Genomic DNA, 21080 nt, shown 5'->3' on the forward strand with positions numbered 1-21080 from the left:
TAGTTCAGCAGCTAAGACCTTGCACACAGCTGACCTGGGTTCAATTCCTGATACACATAGACTCCCGAGTCATACCAGGAGTGATCCCTGAGTATACAATCAAAATGTGGCCCATAAACATAAAAAAACAAACCCCCATTTTTTTAAAATTTTATTGAATCACCATGAGATAGTTACAAGCTTTTATGTTTGGGTTATAATCACACAAAGATCAAACCCCCATCTCTCCATCTATACACATTCCCCACCACCAATATCCCTGGTATACTCCCCTTTCCCCCATATCCCTGCCTCCATGTCAGAAAATATTCCCCATACTCTCCACTTTTGGGCATTATGGCTTGCATCTCAGATACTGAGAGGTTATCATGTTTGGTACATTATCTACTTTCAGCACATCTCCCATGCCGACCTGTTCCTCAAGCCATCATTTTCTTAGTGATCCCTTCTCTGTTCCAGCTGCCTACAGAACCCCATTTTTATCCATGAGTTTTATGTTTCCAGAAATCAAAGTAAAATTTTTATTTATAACTCTAGGAGACTTTTCTTGACTCATTGTATGCATAAGAACCACTTGCTTCCACAAACGTGTTCTACACATTCCTTAGCCTCACAAACTCCCAAAGATACACACCATGGGTTCAAGATCAATCTAGACCACATTTCCAGGGGTTCGTGTTTCCTTCATTTTGCACTGAAAGTCACATGATTTTTCCCCATGAATCTTGGTTCCTACATAAACTTAGCCTTGGAAGTATTTTAAGGATTTCTCACATCTTCTTGGTTCCTTTTGCATCTAGTCCTTCAGAGCCAGCTAGGGACTCATTTGGGATATAAAGGCATACTTGAAAAAATTAGACAAGAAGTAGGAATAAACATGACAGAAAATAAGACTATGTAAGAGGAACTATTATAAATTCACCAAGGCTAAATTCTAGTAGAATTATTAGATTAAGACTACTGTGATTTCTTCCTCATCATAATCACTATTGAGTAGTTACGGTGTTGCAGATATAGTCCTAAAGAGAGAGGCAAAATATGTAATGCCTATACTTAAGTTCTGTATCTTAATAACAGTATAGTGATAGGTTATTACACAATCTGATCAGTAAGTTTTAGTGTGTGTGTGTGTGTGTGTGTGTGTGTGTGTGTGTGTGTAAAATAGGTGTGTGTAAAAGGTTGAAGGGAAGGGATTAGCTTAGTTTATTTTGTTATGTTTTTTGGCTTTAATCACACCTGGCAATACTCAGTGCTTACTCCCAGCCCTGTACTCAGGAATCACTCCTGGTGGTGCTCAGGGGAACATATGGAGTACAGGGTTGTTTTGAGAATAAAATTAGATAATATAAAAATGTGCCAAACAGAGTAGGACATCCAAAAGAACGTGTTGTACACATTTTCCTTAAAAACTTGAGACCTGCTCTTTCGAGTGTCCACTAGCTGCAAGTGACTACTGAGCATTTGAAATGTGTCTGGTCCCCAAAGAGACATGTTATTACTGTAAAGATGCATCAAATTCCAAATGCAGTATAAGTAGTCCATGCAAAATATTGCATTAGCAATTTTATATCCTTCACATGTCACTATAGTTTGAATTTACTGGTTTAAATAAAATACTTTTTTTTCCAAATTTCACCTATTTTCTTATTTAAAACTAGGATATTGGAAAAATTTTAATTAAAAATACAGTTCACAGTATGGTTATGTGGCAAATCTATTGGAGAGTATCAGCAAGAGAACTGTCATCTTGTAATTTCTCTTATAAACATATAAAGACCTACACATAGTGATTTGGTAGGAAAATTGAGTTCTTGAAATCCTCAGAGCTACACAAATGGGATTAATGATTAGAAAGAGAGCGTTACTTGTAAAAATTTCCTTAAAAGCAAAGCATAAAACCTTATACAGGAAGAAAAATTGTTCTTGTCAAACCTGGGTGAGCCTTCAGTATGAAGGAGAAGAACAAACAAGTAAATTCTCATAAAGGGAATGGAAAGAGCACATGGGTTTGGAGTACTTGGTCTTCAGTAAATACAGAGTGACTCACTAGTCTATAATCCAGAGGAAGATGTCTACAGCCACTGTACCTCTATTTCCTCTCTGCCAGACAGAAATATCATACTTTGATCTCATTGGGTCATGGCATTTATTAAGTGCCTTATTTATTTATTTTTTTGAAGTAAAACAGATTTTATTTGGAGGCTTTTGAAGGGAAGGAGGGAGAGAAAGTGGGAGAGATTGGAGAGTAATGTGCTCAAGCGAGAACCCGGGCTTCTCCAAGGGCGAAGAGAGCCCCTACACACATCCCAGCATTAGACAGGAAAACATGAAAGTACACATCTCCAAGAGTGGAGATGTCGGCAACACGTGTGCTCGGGCAACACGTGTTTGACCACGTGAGTGCAAGCAGCACATGGGCTCAGGTAGCATATGCACCAAGTGCTAACCTTTATTAAGAATGCTCTCTGTGCTTGGATCTTTGGAAGAGTCACATCATCATGCCAATTGCAACAATAAGAAAACGGATGCACAGAAAGGATAAGTTATCTATAAAAAGTCACACAGCTGAAAGCTGATGACAATGGAATCTGCACACGGTTTACCTCAACCCTTTAGGGCTTGGGTGTCAATCACTGTTCTCCATTCAGATCACATTCTCACTGACATGAAAATGGAACAAAAAGATAAACTTAAAACAGACATCAAGCACATCAAGGAAGGCCCAGATCCTACCACTGCTGTATTATGGCAATAGAGCAAAGAGAGGTCACAGGATGGAAATCACTCTGTATCCTATTAACTCAAATGCAAAGTACCTAAATATTAGGCGAAAGGTGACCCTTGGAAATCCTGATCTGTTAGCACTATCTTGGATCCTGTAAGAACTGAATTTTGCAAGGCACATAGCCACCAAAACTATTTTGAAATATGAAGCCAAAATAATTCTGGCTTCACAGGTAATTTAATGGGATTAAAATCAGTTCCTACATTTACTGCAAAGGATGGCTGAAATCTTCCCAGTTCTTCCCATGGTTGCTCAATTTCTAGATCTATCAGCAAGTCACAATCTCTTTCATTTAATGGAAATCACACATTTCATAGAGAGTGAGCTATTTTCATAATAGTGGAGTCTAGTTTTCCCTTCTAGTTTTGTTGTTTGCAAAGGACCCAAAAGAACACTTGGAATGAGGCAGAGGCTTAGCCAAATATAGTGGGAAACTAAGGAGTATTCCCAGCTGGGGTGGACCACTGCCAGGAATGTCTCCTAGAACTTTCCCAGGGGCTGTCACTGGGTTCATCAGATGGATGACTTCCATCGACACAGAGTTGCTCTGCAAGGTCACCTCACTGAGAAACAGTCACATCTCAGTAACTCTCCAACCTGGCACTTGTGCAATAGACATGATTGTTTCTGACAAACTCATTTCTTGTTCAATTTGATATGAAAATTAAAGTTGTATTAGCACAATTTCTCACATTTGAGAGCATGTGAATGACATCTTCAGCGCTCTCTTATAAGTAAGCCCAACCTAAAGGAGCCTTCAAAGAAGGTCGCACAATGCAGGGGGAGTTACCATTTCTAAAATAGCTCTGCTTCTTCGCATCGAAATCAGCCCGCCTGGGAAGGTACGCTCAGTGGACCAGGCAGATACAATCAATGTAACTTGCTTGAAGAAAATCATCTTCAGAAAGAAATGTGAATCGAAATGTTTCCCGTGTAAATGTAAAAACGGGGGAACAATACTAGAGATGATAACAATATTTTCAACATTAAGCAAAGACAGGCAACCCTTCAAAAGTAATGCTATGAATTTAATAAATTCATATCGGTATCCAGGAAACTTGCCTTCTTGGCTTTGTTTTCACAACTGTTCATTTACATGAGCTGGGGGGCAGGTATAAGAGGCTCTTTGCTGCGAGAACTGAGAACTAATTCTGAGTTCCCAAGAGCCTGCCATCAATTTGCTTTTCATTGTCCAAATAAAAATCCAAGTGCCAAGAAGTGGGTTAAGAGGAGGCTACTACATGTGTTTGCTAGATCAAGAGGGTGGCTGCAACACTTTGGGAATTTCTTGTAGCAAAGTCCAAAGGTTCTTCCAGATCCTTTAGGGGTGTGTGTGTAGGGGGGGGGGGGGGGAGTGAGTTTCCATTCAAACCCTTGTATTCTACAAAAGAGGAAACAATGGAGTACTATGTAGCTCTTAGAAAAGATGAAGTCATGAAATTTACATACAAGTGGTACAATATGGAAAGTATCATGCTAAGCGAAATGAGTCAGAAAGAGGGGGATAGACATAGAAAGATTGCATTCATCTGGGGGATATAAAGTAACAAAGTATGAGATTAATACCCAAGAATAGCTGATATCAGCACCAGGAGGATTACTCCATAACTTAGAGGCCAGCCGGGTATCCTAGAGGAAAGGGCTGTTCAGATAGAGAAGGGAGCACCAAATAAAGGATGTTTGGAGGATCCTCCCAGGAGGGGAGATGCATGTCGAAAGTAGACTATGGACTGAACATGTTTGCCACTCAATGCCTCTTTTGCAGACCACAACACCCAAAAGGAGAGAGAGAACACAGGGGATTGCCCTGCCACAGAGACAGGGGGGGTGGGGGGAAGGGGGTGGGAGGGATATTATCCATGGTGGTGGAAAATGGGCACTGGTGGAGGGATGGGTATCTGATCATTGTATAATTGAAACCAAAGCACAAAAAATTGTAAATCTACAACTTTAAAAAAAATAAAATAAAATAAAGGGAAAAAAAAAAAAAAGAGGAAACATAAATCCAGACTTAAGAAGTGAGTTCCCTTTTCTCATCCCTTATTTAACAAAGAAGAGATTGGAAATAATGCACGGTGGGCAGGAACGTAAAAATAAGTGCCCCCAAAATATTATTGCAGATAAAAAATGCAAAATACAGAGAACTTGAAATTGTTTTTTTTTTTTTGCTTTTTGGGTCACACCCAGCGATGCTCAGGGGTTATTCCTGGCTCTACACTCAGGAATCACTCCTGGTGGTGCTTGGGGGACCATATGGGATGCCGGGGATCGAACCCAGGTTAGCTGCGTGCAAGGCAAACGCTCTACCTTCTATGCTATTGCTCTGGCCCCTTGAAATTGTTTTTACTCTAAAAATGACCTTGCCATACTGGTCTTGACAATTATCTTTAAAGTCCTAGCTTGATTGGACCCATTTGATGCCTCTTAAAATCCAATGTACACAGATTTGTTTATCTCCCAGTAGCCCAGGTTCTTATTAACTTGCATCAGTGCTGCAATGCGCAGGGCTATGGGATTGCACAACAGAAAATGAAGTGTCCCTATTGATGAACAAAGACTGAGTTGATGTCTTCAGTGTCCCCTAAAATAAGAGTGCAAAGTACATGTTCTGATATTTGTGATGGCATCTTCCTTTCATCTGTGTCAGGCTGGACAAGAACCAATATTTCAAAAGAGAGCAGAGATATGGGGAAATACAACTTGTTTTCTGCCTCACATGTCTTTTCAAATGTTTAAGTTGAATGAGCACATTACAGAAAAATATAAAATTCAGTGTCATCTTTAAATCATCCTGAGTGTGGAGAAAGCCAAGAATCTTTCAATCTTGCAGGCATTGCAAGAATCATTGGAAAAGCTCTCTGGATCTTATGGGGTTCTGAGTTCAAATGCTTTGCAATCGTCTCTTGGCAGGACTTCGGCTATTTATTGGGAAGATGCAGTGAGATAAAGGCCCAGAGCTTTGCACTCACAAGATAACCATTCCCGTTTCTCAATGACAGTGGCCAATTTCATGAACCTACCGCTTAAGTCTTTTAAATCTGTCTCCCAGTAACAAAGCTTTGAAAAACACAGAATCTCTCTGTTCAAATCCCTGCTTGTCCACTTATTAACTGCAGAACGCTGGGGAAAGTTGCTTAACGACCCTCATATTGGTTTCCACGTTTTATAAATGAGGATAATTATAGCTTCTACTTCATTGAGGTTGTAGTGAGGATGGATTGAGATAATTTATGGAAAGTGCTGAGCAGTGTATGTATATAGTAAATGCTCAGTATACACCAGCTTTTATAATAATGCCACCACCTTCGCCCCGGCTTCATCATCACAGCCATAATGCCCTCCCTACCAGCAACCCTGCTTGGCATCGCTGCGCTTTTCTATCAGTTCATCTCAGGCCTGTTCCAGAAATCATTCAATAAACCCTTGAACACAGCATCACTCCCCTGCTCTGAATTCTGCAAAGGTGCCCACACACCTACAGGCACAGAGTCCCAAACCTTGGCTTTTGCATCCCATTACTTCTCACAGAGTTCCAGACTGAGCACCCTGCAGGGAGAGATGCCCAGTACTGCCAGCAGGAAAGCAAACAAGTGCCTCCACATGTGGGGATTTGGTCTGCCTCTCTTGCCTATATGGATAAAACAGTCAGAAAGTACCAAGCGAAGTGATTTGTGAGAGAGGATCTGAGCGGCAGATCATTTTAGAACTGGAAAGGACCCAAAAGGCCACTTTACAGATGAGGAAACTGAGGTTAATTGGCTTGCCCAAGGCCACAAAGCTATTTATCAGCAAAGCCAGGGCTGCACAAGGCTGGTCTGCCCAGAGGGAGGGAACCCCAGGGCAGCCTATTAAGGAAAATTTGTCAGCAATTGGCCACAAACTTGCTGACAGGTGATCTTTCTCCATTTGTGAGAAATGAGACAGAAGTTAGACGGCCAATAAGTAAAGAACACAGGGCGGGTATTTCTGTGAGGGAAAAAGTGCTGCCTCTCTGGCCGGCAGCACCAGGTCCAACAGGAATGGGGTGGACGGGGAGCGAGCAGCAGAAATGATTCCACAGGCTCCATCCCTCACTTCAAAGACATGTCCGCTCAGGGTGCATTAGCCCCCTGACAAATGCTCCCCAACGCACTGCCCAGTTTTGCTGAAGCTGAGGATTCTTGGCGATGTCTGCAGGATGAAGGAAGATGAATAAAACACAAGAATCACCAATGCATTACTGCAGAGGCGAGTGTGCCCGACTCTAACTGCTAAATTGCGATTTTTCCTCGAAGATAATAATACTAATAGTGACACTTCATTCATATTGGTTCCCCAACAATAGTAATAAAAATGAAAACTACATCTAACACAACCAGCTATGTCTCTATAGGAGGCATACAGCGGAGTGAGGCCTCTCTCTTTACTACCGGGCTATTTTATTTTAGTGCCAAGAGTTGTGAATTGGAATGATTTGCATAAACGAACCCTGCTTTTCTATTTGGCTTTGGAACTGAGACAGTTGTGCGGCTATTGTTAAAGAATTCCTTTATAAAATCTTTTAAATGAGATGTTAGATGTTTAAAATCTTGAAGGATGCATTCCCTCACTTCTGATCACCTCTGACCTGACCGCTAGCCAGCCACTTGGATGGTAATCCTGGGTCTGTGGTCTGGATTTAAGTCAAGGTGACCAGTAGAAGATGACAGAGAAGTCAAAAGGCAGTGACAACAAGGCATTCACTGAGAGATAGTACAGCAGGTAAGACCTTTGCTCTGCATGCAGCTGACCCAGGTTTGATAGTCGTATGAGCCCCACCAGGACGGGCCCCTGAACATGAAACCAGGAGTGATTCCAAAGCACAGAGTCAGGGGTGATCCCTGAGCACAGAGTCAAGAGTCATCCCAGAGCACAGAGTCAAGAGTCATCCCAGAGCACAGAGTCAGGAGTGATCCTGAGCACAGGGTTGGAAGTAATCCCTGAGCTCACAGTCAGCAGTAAGCCCTGAGCACAGCCAGGTGTGGTTCATCAAACAAAACCAAGAGTTCCCTGAATTCCAAGAGTTCTGGGTGGCTTGATGCTGAGTTGAGGCCTGGGCTCTGGGCTCCATCGGCCACACAGGCCAAGCCATTGGCTGGTTAACTCCTGGGCTCCAAGGCAGGCTAGCGAGTCTTGGAAGCTTTTGAGGCCTGCCTGAGTCTCCCTGCAGGCATCCCTCTGAGGAAGGCTAATGCTGACTGCTCTCAGTAGAGGTAGAGGACCAGCTGCAGGAAGGGCATTTGCCTGTCTGCCCTTCCCAGCGCATCCACCTATAAGCACTAATGCTTCCATCTCATCCTCACGCAAACACAGTTCCTGCTGCCGGAGGGAGCCAGAGTGGTCCTCACCCCGTAGAAGCTGAGGTGAGGCTTGGAGCCACTTATCTCTACTTAGGGCTTCAGTTTTCATGCTCCTGTGGATGTCAGTGCAGCAAAAACCATGGAGTAGATTGGCCACAGGACTAAGGAGGTGAGGGCACCACACAGCTATCCCCACTGGACAGGAAAGCAAAAGCTCCCTCTGCAGCTGTGGCCCCTGGCCATATGTGTGTGCCCACCATGGGTAAGATGTTAGATCCACATTTATATATTGAATTTCAGTTTGGAGCCCACACCTGGGTCTGCTCAGGGCTTACTCCTGCTTCTGTGCTCAGGGATCACTTTTGGGCTCGGGGGTGAGGGCGGGGGAGTGCAGAGGATTGAACCAGGGTTGGCCGCATGCAAGGCCTTACCTGCTATCCTAAATCTCTGGCCCTGAATCCACATAGAAAACACAGGCTGGAAAGCAGACATCAAGTGCATGCTCTGGTCTCCAGGAGAGCCAGGGAAGTAGCTCTCTGGCTCTTGTTCCTAGAGACTCTGTTGTGGGTTAGTTTCCAAACACAGGGGGTAGGATGGTGGGGAGGGGTTTGTGGTGCTTAAGCAATACTTGGCTTTGTTTGCTCCAAACAATAAATAAGCGAACAATGACAACTATGCATTGCCAGGACTGTGGACCACATCGGATGTTGTATCCCAAGGTGTAGAATCACAAGAGTCTTGTGTGGTTTCACCACACTCTATCCCTGCCTTTATTCTTGCTACTGCTGTACTGTTTTAACCAAACCCAGGTGGTAACTGAACAAACCAAGCCAGAGCATGAGGATAGGAGGGGGAAATGAGATATTTTGTGACCAGACCGAGCAGGGTGCTTGCCTTTAATACAGCCCACCCAGTTTCTATCCCCAGAATCCCATCTGGTTCCCTGAGCTCAGAATCAGGAGTAAGCCCTGAGAACCACAGGGTGTGACCTCCACAAAAATATATAAAAAGATATTTTGTACAACAGGACAAAAATATGAATTTAAAGATTTTTTTGGGGGGGTGGAAGATACAGAATAAGTGTACCAAAGCTGACCACACAAAATATAATTGTGATCATAACAGCAGCCCTTGGGCTGTGGACATGACTCAGAGGCAGAATACATGCCTTGCATGTTCCTGGGTCTCCCATACTACTCTGCTGAATAGGGCTCTGCTGGGGGTGGGGGGGTTCAACACCACTGTAGCTAAGGGCCAGGAGTCGGTCTGGGCCCCAGACCACCACCAGCTGCTCCCACAATTAAAATAATGGCAAGCTGACTCTGCGCCTTGCTTTAAGTGTCCTCTCTATCAATCCCACCTGACACTACCGTTAACCCACAGGGCAGCTCTTATCCACACTGGATTATGGATGGGGCCAAGGAGAGCGAGCCAGGCGCCCTGCAGACCCATGGAAAGGCAGACCCATACACAGTTCAGAGCAGGGAACCCTCTCCCGAACCTGCTACTCAGACCATTGAAGGCGCCTGATCATGCTTCCCGTGCACAGGGATAGGTTGAGGGATGTGACTGAACACAGCTCATAAGAAAAAAAACAAACAAATAAACTGTGGCGCGTTAAGTCCTCTGGGGGATGTGGCTGGCAATAAAAGCTAATGTAATGTAGCCTCGAGCTGCAATAAAAGAGTGTAGAGAAGGGAGTCGCTGGTCTGGAGCCTCGTAGCCCGATTTCTGCCTTCCGTCCATCTCACTAAGGAAGACTGGAGCAGAAATGAATGGGGTGCTCCTTCTGGATGTGATCCCTGGGGAGCGGGGACCTTGGGTAAAAAACTTAAATACAGAAAGAGCTGATCATTCACCAAGAGTTTCAGCCATTTGCTTCCTGCTGGCTCTGCCAATGCTGGCGACAGGATTTGGTGAGTCCAATCTGGGGACACAGGGTCTGATTTAAATGCTACCTATGAAAAGAGAAAACGCCCGCACCTGCAAAAGAGTGGGAGCAGAGGGGAGGGATGGGGAGGGTGTGCGGGTGCAGAATCTGCATCGCATCAGATGGTGGGGGGAAGCCTAGAAATGCAGAGGTAAGGCTCGGTGCAGCGTCCCTGGACTTGACACCCAGTATAACCAATGTCTTCCTGGAGACCCCCATAAGGAGCCCTGCTTCAGCAGGTCTTGGGAACACCATGGCTGGAACTGAGAACACAGCATGGTCTTAGCTGGGTGCCTGGACTAGGTAACATGTTCGGCTATGCTGGGTTCTAACTCTGATCTGATAAGAATGATGCCCAGTTATTGAGAGGGCTGGGGGCAGGAAATCAAGGAGGAAGAGCTAAGGCAAAAGTAACATTGGGAGAGCAGCACCCAAGAGGGCTCCCAAGTGAACTCACTCCCAGGTGGGAACTGCAATGATTTGTGTGAACGCATCACCCCCTCTTTCCTCCACCCCCCCCCCCCGCCCACACACACACATCCATCATGTCTGGGGCTCTGAGCCCAGGGTCCCACACGGAGTGAGCGGGCAGCCTGCCACAGGATCCCAAAGAAGCTGCAGGAGAAACATTTGGCCAACAGATAACCTGCAGTGAAGAGAATTAGACTAGCTCCTTTGGGGGAGAACACATGGGGTGTTGGTGGGGCGGGGGTGCTCTGTCTGGCAGTTCAGTTCCAGAAGCAGAAGCAAACCCAGGCTCCAGGGGTGCACCGCCCTTAAGAGAGAGCTGCTGGGCACATGGACATGGAAGGGACTCAGAAACCCAACCTGCAGGCCCCCTGCTCCCAGAAGTGACTCTGGGAGCCCCCTGCTCCAGAAAGCTTTGTCGCTGGGGCTGGAGCGATTGCACAGTGGGTAGGGCATTTTGCCTTGTGCGGCTGACCGGGGTTCGATTCCCAGCATTCCATATGTTCCCCTGAGCACTGCCAGGAGTAATTCCTGAATGCAGAGCCAGGGGTAACCCCCTGTGAATCGCTGGGTGTGACCCAAAACGTGAAAAAAAAAGAAAAGAAAAGAAAAGAAAAGAGAGCAAGCAAGCAAGTAAGCAAGAGAGAAAGAAAGAAAGAAAGAAAGAAAGAAAAAAAGAAAGAAAGAAAGAAAGAAAGAAAGAAAGAAGGGCTTTGTCACTGTTGGTGAAAAGGCAGGTGGCAGCTCTGGTGGAGTTCAGGAGGGGAGGGGCACACTGACCCCAGCCAGGGAGAATCTCAGCTAATTCCTCCTCTTCCCTTCCCTTCCCTGGGCCCATGAGGAGCTACAAGGAGCAGCTATTTCCTTTTCTCTCACGCTGCGGCGTCCTCCTGAGGGAATGTGGGCCCGGGGTAGGGACAGATGACAGAAGCAGAACGCAGATGGGACCCAGCAGGAAAACCTGGAAGGTCCGGGAGTCTTGGAAAGCCCAGCCCGACTGTGATGTTGGGTGTGAAAACAGTGGGGAGACCATTAAAGGCTGCATGAGGACAAGGGTTTCTGTTAGTTTAACACAAAGCCGAATCACTGTGCTTTTGCCTGGGCCCAGGCAGGCTGTAGCTAGGGCCCAGAGAACTTGGTGGCTTGCAGTCATTTTATTTTCTTTTGGTTCGGGGGCTATAATTGGCTGTGCCCAGGGCTTACTCCTAGCTCTGCGCTCATGGGTCACTCCTGGCAATGATCAGAGAACCAGATGTGGGGTCAGGGATTGAACCCAGGTCAAGTGAGTGCATGGCAAACGCGCTGCCCACTGAACTCTCGGGCCTGACTGTAGTCTGTGCATGAGTCAAAACTGTCGCGATTCAACCCTCTGAAATCCCAAATTACCTTCACCTGAAAAACAAACAGGAATATTCTTGAAATGGAGACTATGTTATCAAGAGACTAATTATCATTTAAGCTAGTCTGGAATACTAATGAAGCCCCTTTTAAAGGGAAGCAAACTGGTAATGAATATCTCAGCATCGTCTGCTTAGCAAACTTCCCTCCGAAGATTATGACTTCAGGGTAACTCACCGCAGCAACCCACGTGAAAAAAAGAAGGGGGAGAAGAAGCAAAGATAGGAAAGAGACAGGCACTTTTCAAAAGCCATAATTATCTCTAAAATCTCAGCTGCCTCTTGAATATTTGAAATGGAAGAGGGTTGGATCACTTAAACTTAGGAAATAATTTTTTTAAAAGCACGGATACACAATTCATCACTAATTGGAAGAGGTTTCTATACTAAAACGAATGTTTGGTGTCAAATTTGGGCCTAATAATTGTAAGGATGAAATGGTACCTTCAGTCTGAAAAATTCCACCCCGGCATGGCACCAGTTAAAATAAATTTCCATTTTATTTTCACAGGAATCCTAGGATATAGATACTATTATTAGCTCCTTTTTTTAAAAAAACAGGTATCTGAGTCTCAGAAAAGTTCTGTAGCTTATTCCTGGGCACATACTTGATGAAAAGGGGGCTGAGCTTGAGAAGGATGGAACTGGTGGGCAAAGATAAAAGCAGGTACGTCAAAATATAATGACTCTGAAAAGCCAGTATTCATGACAAATCACATTTAATGTGTTAATTTAAAGAAACCTGAAAGGGGGCTGGAAAGAGTTCAGGGTTAACGCCCTGCACGTGGCTGAGATGGGTTTGATCCCTGGCACTGCACATTGTCCCCTGGGAACCCCTAGGACTGATCCCCGAGCACAGAGCCAGGTGTAAGTGCTAAGCACTGTTGGCCATGGTCCCAAAGCAATATTTTATTTAAAAAAAAAACAGAAAAATTAAGATGAATGGAAGAAAACTGTGATAAGCTGAACATGAACCTTTTCAATTATGACAGGGTGTAACTCTATTTGCATCCTCGGTCTCAGCCTGTGTCCACTCACTGAGGCTGCCTCCAAGTGTAAAGCTGGTCCAGTGCTCGGGTGATGGGTCTGTGCATGCCAGGATGTGGCTATGTGCGAAACGTGCCCAGAACCCCAGGCAGAGGTCCTGCAGGAAACTCCATCTGCTCTGTCTCTCTCTGCCATCAACTCTGTCTATTCTGCGGGAATAAAACAGCACGGATGGCAAAGACGCGCCTCTAAATTCCCACAACCAACACTCACTTGACAGAACCTCAGGACAAAGAGATTTGTGTCTCAGACCAAAACCTGGGAGGAACCTCTGAGCTCTGGTGGCTCTGAAAGGTGACACTCGCGTGAGGAACAAAGCTGGGCCTGAAGACATTTTATCCAAGAGAGGCCAAGGTGGAGAATTCACCTTCCCTTGTGATAATTGTGCCAGTGTAGAAAAGCACCCCAGGAACAGTCCGAGCACAGGGTGGGGTACAGTGGGGTGGGCAGAGGGCTTCTCTTCAGCTGATACCACCAGGAAAGTTCTAGAAAAAAGAAAGGCAGTGCTTATTTTCCGTATTCCTGGGAGTGCTCTCCGTGCCAAAAAGCAACAGCATAAGCCCCTGACTGCTTTTTTACTGTGGCCTGGAGAGCTGTTTGCGCCAGCGTGCTGGATTCAGCACCTCGCAAAATCTAAAGGAGAGAGAGAAGAGAAGAATGAGGGAGTGAGGAGAGAGTGAAAGATGCCAATATTTGTCTGGTCACGAGAAAGGGTACCGAGTCTCTCTCAACACTTGCTGGGGTCTTTCTTTTTCCCTTGCCTCTCCTCTCCCTCCTCTAATCTTACTAAATACCCCAACCAGCCTTCCAGATTCCAGGCTACAGCAGAACTCTTGAGTTCGAAGGATCTCAGCATGAGTCTCACACACAGGCTCTCCCTAGGAATCCTTGAACTTCGCAGTGGTCCCGGGCTCATTAAACTGAAGAAGGTCATTTCACCTCCAGTTCTAACCAATGTGCATTACTTATAAGACCCGGAGTTGAAAAGGCCCTCCTTCATAAAAGTTAAATAAACTGTCAGGGGCGAGTATGGGTTTACAAAACACTTTATTTTACTTTTACACTGAGTTACTTAAAACCCCCACCCCGACCCCATAATCTATCTGCCTTGATTCCTTCTTCATCAACTGCCTATACATTCCAGCATACTCAGAGCTGCAAAGAACTCTGCTGATTTGCCAGGGCGATAACGGACTCAAAGTTAAAAAAGGAAAAAAAAAAAGAAAGAAAAAGAAAAAAATACAAATAAGTATCCTTTAAAGAGAGTACTTATTTTTTTAAATAGCACTCTCCTCTTAATTATAATATAGCATTAGGGCCCCCATTCTTCCTCTGAACTTTCATAATGATACTATCAAACAGTAACAAATACAAATTTGTGCAGTCTGAAATATGCAATTTAATCATAAGCAGTAATTTCCATATCACTGAAGTTGAAAAAAAGAGATGTCAAATGATTAAACTCCAGTGCTCGAGGACCAATCTTGAATTAAATTTTACTCTCTGCTAAAGCTAGGTTATGCACAACACAAGGCTGGTTTCAAGGTAATAAGTAAACCGTTTTCTGTCATATTAAAACTCCACGCCCTACCTGTTTACCAAAGCTCAAACTGCTATCTTGTATTCTCTTTTTGCAAATTAGAACCGTCATCAAATCCTCTGGAAAGAACAGGCAGAGAGATACCACAGCAGTCTCGCTAATACGTCTTCCCTTTATTCATTCCCTTTCCCTGGGAGTCTGAAACGATGCGCTTTCTGCCAGAAAAATCCTCCCAGATCGCTGCCTCGGGAAGAGCTGATGGTGTTTATCACACATCCCAGCCCCCGCCCCCCATCTCCTACTCCCCAAAGCCCGGGTTCCAAGATTTTCTAACTTTCGAGTAAACTCCAAGGTGGGCAGAAGAGACTCAAGGTAACGTGAGCCACGGACTAGAGAGATGTTAATCCTGACAAACTGCTGGAGCAGTAGCCTGAACCACAGCTAGATTGAATTCAGTCTCTCCGGAGAGGGCCAGACAAGGCTGGTGGTAACAAAACCGCTTTTCATGGTGCCCTCAAAAGCAGATGGGCCCCATGCAGAAAGTTGGAGAAGGACGCTATTGCCCTCTAGTGGTCAGAAGTGCAATCTTCCGCTGAGGAGTCCATTTCCAGAGCCGCACAAGGCTCTCAATGTCAGGGTAAAATTATAGCAGAAAGATGTCTAATTATTCTCCTCAAGTGTTTTCTTTAGTCCTTTCAGCCCCAAAGGGAAACCGTGGAGAGAGATCACAGGAATCTTCGTGGAGAAGCTGGTGGTTTCTACTAGCAAATTTGCCTGACTTCCTCCAGTTTTAGCTTTTTTTGTTTTTTCCTTTCCACCAGACCTGTTGATGTTTGCTCTGTCAGCCAGTTAAAATCACACTTTTACATAGACCAAAGATCGTTACATATTCCAGAGCCAACGCCTGTGGAGTGGAAAGGCTGATAACACACAATGTTGCCTAAAACCAGGGGGGGGGGTTGTTAAATTAGGCAACTTTTTAATGGATTTAGAGACGGTTTCATAAGGGAGGGGAGGTGTGTGTTGCAAATGCATTTTAATCCCTTACATATCATTGAGGGTTGAATTTGCAGGGTCCTGTGAATGTTCCAGTGGGGGAAGGTTTTCTACTTATATTTCTACCTATAGACCACTTTAACAAATCATTACGAGTATACCTAGGGCCAAAGTAAAAAAAAAAATCAGTATTGAAAAATAGATATAAATGCAATGACTATGCTTCCTGAACATCTGCCTATGCCCGTGTATAGGAAATGAAGGCAGACTAAAACCAGATTTTCAGATCGCATCGAGAGGGTTCTGGAAATAGATTTGAATATTGCAGATCCATGTTTATGTGAACTGTCAACTGCATAAGTCACAGACATTCACAGGCAAAGTTCTTAGATACACGGTGCTCAGGGGAGTGGAGCTTTTGAATTGTAAATGGAGCCTGGTGGCCAAAGTTGAGGCATTTCCCATACAAGAGTCCCCAAACCAGAATCTTTACAAAGCAGCCATGTAATTCTATTCAGAGAGGAAGAAAAACCATGAATTATGAGGACAAGTGCATTAAAGGAGCATGAAATTGATCTGTATTCCCCCAAATCATAGCATGCTCTCCAATGCTTGTCCCCCCTTCTGTGCACAAATAAACTAACAATTAGTCATCACCACCACTGCAAAGAGGGAGCATGAGTTCTGGGTCATAGAAAAAGAAAGAGTTATAACTTTTTTTTTAATTCTCAAATTAACTAAAGATTGCATCTTTATTGAAAATAGAATTTAGGTTTCTAGTCATTTTATTCTCTGGTGCTCTGATAAGAATGCCGAAATAATGGAAGTTCCAAAGTGCTATCAAGATGGTCCTCTGCTTCAATTAGGATTCTTTTTAAAGCCTATTTTTCTAGTGAGCACTAAAGTCCAGTCTGAGTAAATCTGCATGTCTGGGCCTTCATAGACGATTCTATCTCAAATCTTTTAAGACCTCTCTTCATCCCCCCCCCCCACCTCACCCCTTTCCTCGGGAGTGGGAAGGGCCTATTCCTTTCTTTTTTCTAAGAATGTAATAGTGTGACCATCTTGCGCAGACTCAAGGGAAAATGACGGTCTTAATAAAGATTCAGTCACAGAGCGTAGCTTGATACAGATTTCATGTATTATTTTGCTATCTTTCAAAAGGAAGAGGTAAAGCTAATTCTCACGCAAGTCAAGTTCCCAGGGCTCTCGGAGCCATTCCCTGGATTATACTGAACAACACTCACTGCCTTTGTCCAAGGCAGAATTTCAGTGGTGTCCAGAGCTGAAAATTCTAGGGCCCGATAGCCTGGCCCACTCCAACATCTGCAATCAAAGCTTTCCATGAACACACTTTGGGGACCAGCAGTCTCTGGGGTCCCTCTGGAATTGGTCACAGTTGTGTCCCTTGGTTTTGCAACTTTAATTCTTTTGTTCCACTGATAGGAGGCTCCCACAGCTGGAGTTTGGTAGGGGTTACTTTGGGGTTCTGGTGTCAGGCTTCTGTCTGCAGTGTGTGTGAGGAGGGTTTGGGTGTGTGTGTGGGGGGGGGGGAATACCAGGATTAATGAAAGCAAGGCCAGCCCCTTCTCTTCTCTCCACTGCCTTAGGCTCCCCAGGAGTCCAGCCTGGCCAATGCAATGTGTTGACGGGTTGCTGGCCAGTGGAGTCTCTGGCTCTGACCAAATCTCCATCCCCTCGCCCAAAGAAAGCCAGACACCTCACAAAACCAGCCACGTCTGTCGCAAGTACAAGTGATCAAGGAATGAATCCCTTCTCTTTGCCCGGATTAATGATCATGGCTTTCCTGCAATTAAACCGAAAACTTATCCACTGCCTCCCATTCCTCCAAGAGGAAGGCCCGGAGGGGAAAGAAACTAGGAGAGGTTTCTGCGAGGTTCGGAACAAGATTTCTGCAGGGTTAAACGGGCAAGGGGACTTCAGCGGGATCTCTACCCACACGAAGCCGGGATGGGGGGAGCCAACCTTCAGACCCGGCTCCTCCTGAGGGACGGACGACTCGCCGCCAGTCAGGGATGACATTATTAAATAATTAAAAGATGCGATTTCTTAATAGCGGCGCGATGGCCCGTGAAATTCTTGCTGCATTATCAGCAAAAGCAACAGGGTTTCTGGGGTGTGTGTGTGTGTGTGTGTGTGTGTGTGTGTGTGTGTGTGTGTTGTGTGTGTGTTCTCTCCTAGCATCTATAAAACCTTTCGCTCGGGAAGGGGCAGGCATGAGAAACCCCCCCCCCCCCCCCACACACACACACAATCGCCCACCAGCACCACCGGAGAAGGGGCGGCGGTTAGCAGAGCTTGGTCCAGCAAGGGTTGAGGACACGCGCCCCGGGGGGGGCCCCACCCCAGAGGAGGTGGCTCTGGGGACTCACCGCGCCAAGCGGACGCCCTGACCGCTCCGCTCCGGTGGAGGGGCCAGGGGTGCCCTCCTCCCCGCCGCCCTCCCCATCCAGCCGCGGCTCTGCGCTCCCCAACCCGGCCGAGCAGAGGGCAGGCGACGGCGCGCGCGGAGAGCCGAGGAGGCTGGGCGCGCTCGGGGAAACGGCCGGCAAAGTTACCGCGCAGCCCGGCCGGCTGCGCCCGCGTCCTGGCCCCGCGCCGGGCCATCCACCGGCCGGCGGGAGCTGCCCCGCGGGGTCCCGGAGCTCCCGCAGGGACTCCGACAGGAGCGCGCGCCGCAGCCGCCCGCCCGGGAGCCGCAGTCCGCTGCCAAGCCGCGGGCAAGGCCACGCCGGCCAAGTGCGGGGGCGATCGCCGAGCGGACCCCGGGACTGACCGCACGTTTCCCCGGGTCTCCCCGGGCGGGCGCGAGGCCGGGGACCCGGAGCCCCGGGCAGTGATCGGCGGGGGATCGGGGGAGCAGGGGTAGGAATCCCGCAGAGCACCGTCACGTCGTCGCTCGCGGGGGGGAAAGGAGGCGCAGTGAGCGGGGGTCACTTTTCCACCCGCCCACCCCCGAGAGAGAGAAAGAGAGAGCGTCGGCCGGGGGTCGGTGGCGATAAGGGAGCGCGGCTCCAGCCACGTCGCGGTCCCGGCCGGGCGCAGAGCCCCTCGCCCGCGGCCTGGGCGCGCGCCCCGGGGAGGCCGGAGCCGGGGAGCGCGGGGGAGCGCACATCTGGCGCCTCTGCCCCAGCGGGGCCGGCGCCCACAGCTGGCTCCCCGCGCCCCTCGGGATTTTTGAAACAAATCTTCTCTTACCTCCGCCCTCCCCCACACGGCTTCTGCTGTGCACGAGTGAAAACCTTTCCGAGTCAGATCTCCTGCCGTACTCCCACGCACCCCAACATTCTCATCCAGAGATGCGACCCCCCCCCCAGAGCTCCCCCCGCCCAAAATAACAAAATAAAATAAAATAAAACAGAATAAAATAAAAGAAGCTCCGTGCAGACGAGGAGCCGGGACTTGGCGACGCGCTCACCTGGGGCCCTGGAGGGTGGCGCGGGCTCCCAGCCGTCGGTCCCTGCAGCTGGGCGAGCGCGGCGGCGGTGGCAACCCCGGCCCCAGCCCGGGTCCCATTCACAAGTCGGCGGCGGCTGCGAGCGGCCCCCGCGGCATCTGCTCGCGACGCTCCCCTCGGCTGGCGGCGGCCGCGGAATGAGCCGCCGAGCGCGCTAGTGGCAGGAATGAGAAACGGGGGGGAGGTGGCGGGCGGGCGGGGTGCGGGGGGAGGAGGGAGGCCGCCGCCGGGAGGGAGGAGAGGGCGGGGGGGGGGGGGCGGAGGGGAGCCGCGGCTGCCAGACGCGCAGAGCCCGGCCCCGCGGAGGCTGCGGGGGGCGACCCCGTCCGCGCCCGTGTCCCGGGGGACCCCGAGATGCTCTCCCCCAGGGTTTCGCGGCCGCCGCTCGCGCCCCGGGTCGCTGCCCTCGGGCTCCCTGGGGGCGTCGACCGAGTCCGGCGCGACTCAAGTTGGGCTCCCGGGACCCGCGGCCAAGCCTCTCGGGAGGGTGGTGGAGGGAAAGTGGGGAGCGGAGGGGAGCCCCTCCAGCCTTTTCCTCCTTCGCCCCAATCCGTTCCTGCCGCTCAGGCGGGGAACGGGCCCGGGAGGCCCGGACGACGGGGAGCGGAGACGCCTCGCCCCAGTTGGGGAGGCCACGGGGGACGCTTCTTCCTCGCGCTTCCACCCCGCCGCCCCCTCGCGTGCCTCCACGTCGGCGGCTCCAGCCCTGACCCCCCTTCCCCCCCCCCACATTCCTGGCAAACTCTTTTTTGGGGAACGGAGGATAAAAGCAGAGGAAGGAGACGTGGGGCTCGGAGGAGCACGCCTCTCATCTCACCCAATTTACCCCTCCCCGAGGTCTCCATCACTGAGCGGGCGCGGGGAGCGCTTAACTGGGGTGAGCCAGGGCCCGCCGCCCCCATCGCCACCCCCGACGCGACCTCGTCCCAACCCCGGACCGGCGGGGACCCAGGCACCGAGCGTCACTTGTTGCCTCGGGGCCCCTCGCTGCTGCTTATGCTGCCCCGTTCCGTGGAGCGTGCGGTTCCGCGGGAACTGGGGTCGGGGATGCAGCGCCTGCACCGCCGTTTCCCCAGCGCGCACGTCCCCCTGGACCCCCGGTCGGCCCCTTAAAGAGATTGGGGTCCCGCTCCCTGGGCATTTCTGGGTGGGCAGGAGACCGGAATGAAGGCACCCGCTGTTGGAATCACAGCCGGCAGTGGGCGTGAGACTCGGGGTGCCGGGTGAGCAGGGTTAGGACCCCAACGCCGGCCGCCCGAGGCCGGAGGGGTGTAGCGGGGCCCACCCGGCGGAGGGCTGCGCCAGAACAACTTTCCAGGGTGGGCGGTGACGGTGGAAGAGGAGGCGATGGTGGGGAGGGGGGGAATGAAGATGCCAAAGGGGGGAAGGGCTCACGGACTCTCGGGGGAGAGGGCGGCCGGGCTGAGCCCCTCGGAGAGCCAGGAGGAGGGCGCGGGGGAGCCCGGAGCCGGACAGTGCCCGGAGCCCGCAGCCCGCGACCCCCAAGCATCCAGCTCCAGGCTCCGCGGCGCCGCCAGACGTGCGGGGGCGGAGATGCGGGCGCCCCGCCCCCTCCGCGCCCGCCTGTCCCCGCCGCTCGCGGGCGCGCTCGCTCGGGCCCCGCGCTAGAGGAGGGGGGCGCTAAGTTTCCAGTTGGTTCTCGGCGACTCGCCCCCCCCCTCCCGCCTCTAGCATTCGGGGAGGATGCACGGGCCTCTGGGCACCGGAGAGGCTGCATATACACCGCACGCGCCCCGCGTGCAAGAGGCCGAGTGCGTTTCCCCGCCGCGCGGCCGTGCTCCTCGCAGGCTGCCTCTTCTACGTCGCAGGTGGGTCCCCCCCTATCCCGGACCCCCCTCTGCGTCACCCCGCTGGCCCCCCTCCCCAATGTCCCCTCTGCGTCACCCGCCGCTTCCATCCTCGCTCTAAGCCCTAAAAGTACCACCGTGTCCTGGGCCTCCGCCTTAACTGCCCACACTAATTAGGCGTCGAGGATGGAGGGGACCGCTATGAGATTGTCCTGCCCCGACGTTTGCTCTCTCGGTTGCCCCAGGAAGTTTTGCTACCTTTGGCCACGGTTGCAGGGTTGTCGGAAAGTCCGCCGCTTTTCCACGTGAACCG

The 21080-nt window shown here is 49.3% G+C and overlaps 1 protein-coding gene across 1 annotated transcript in view; it reads right to left on the reverse strand.

Moving 5' to 3' along the window:
- CDH11 (cadherin 11) overlaps positions 1–19111 on the reverse strand; it is a 169573-nt gene extending 150462 nt beyond the window's left edge. Inside the window, exon 1 of the mRNA XM_056135704.1 lies at positions 18921–19111. The gene's annotated coding sequence lies outside the window, so the exon portion shown is untranslated. The remainder of the gene's footprint in view (positions 1–18920) is intronic.
- Between the last annotated feature and the right edge of the window lie 1969 nt (positions 19112–21080).

This window comes from Sorex fumeus, unplaced genomic scaffold (assembly GCF_029834395.1).
Source record: "Sorex fumeus unplaced genomic scaffold, SorFum_2.1 ptg000122l, whole genome shotgun sequence".
Lineage (NCBI taxonomy): Eukaryota > Metazoa > Chordata > Mammalia > Eulipotyphla > Soricidae > Sorex > Sorex fumeus.